Source organism: Trichechus manatus, unplaced genomic scaffold (assembly GCF_000243295.1).
Source record: "Trichechus manatus latirostris isolate Lorelei unplaced genomic scaffold, TriManLat1.0 scaffold00206, whole genome shotgun sequence".
NCBI classification, from domain to species: domain Eukaryota; kingdom Metazoa; phylum Chordata; class Mammalia; order Sirenia; family Trichechidae; genus Trichechus; species Trichechus manatus.
Window position 1 is genome coordinate 2,251,233 of NW_004444142.1, and position 1,009 is coordinate 2,252,241.

Consider the following 1,009-nt stretch of genomic DNA (forward strand, 5'->3'; position numbering starts at 1 on the left):
TCTTTTACATAGCAACAGTTTTTCATTTTGATGAAGCCCAATTTGCCCATTTTTACTTTTATGAATTGTGCTTTTGGTGTGAAGTCTAAAAATTCTTTGCCTAGCCCTAGATTCTGAAGATTTTACATTTAAGTTTGTGATACATTTTGAGTTAATTTTTTTGTGTAAGTTGTGAGGTTTGGTTCAAGGTTCATTTTTTGCCTATGGATGTCCGATTACTCCAGTATCTTTGGCTGAAAGGCTATCTTTCCTCCACTGAACTGCTTTTATGCCTTTGTCAAAAATCAACTGGCATATTTCTGTGGGTCTACTTTTGGGTTCTCTGTACTATACTATTCCATTAATCTGTGTGCTTATTCCTCTACCAATAACACACAGTCTTGATTACTATAGCTATATATTAAGTTTTGAAATTGGGTAGATTTCTTTCACTTCATTCTCTTTCAAAATTGTTTTAGCTATTCTGGTGCCTTTACCTTCCTATATAAATTTTAAGATAATCTTGTCATTGTCTACGAAAGCTCTTGCTGGGATTCTTATACAAATTGGTTTAAATCTGTATATCAATTTTGGGACAATTAGAATCTTTACTATGTTGAGTCTTCCACTCCATTAACATGCTTGTCTCACCATTTATTTAGATCTTCTTTTGTTTCTTTAATCAGTGTTTTGTAGTTTTCAACATGCAAGTTCTGTACATGTTTTATTAAATTTACATCAAAGTATTCGTTTTCATTTGAGTGATGGTAAATGGTGTTGCACGTTTACTTTCAGAGTCTATGGAGTCATTGCTAATGTGCAGACATATAACTGATTTTTAAAACATTTATCTTGTAGTCTTTGACCTTGCTGAACTCGCTTATTAGTTTTAGAAGTTTGTTTGTTGTTAGTTATTTTTTCTTTGTTTTGTTTTGTTTGCTGGTAGAATCCTTGGGCTTTCTTACACAGACAATAATGTCATCTGCAAATAGATACAGTTGTATTTCTTCAAGTCAGATCTGTATGCCTT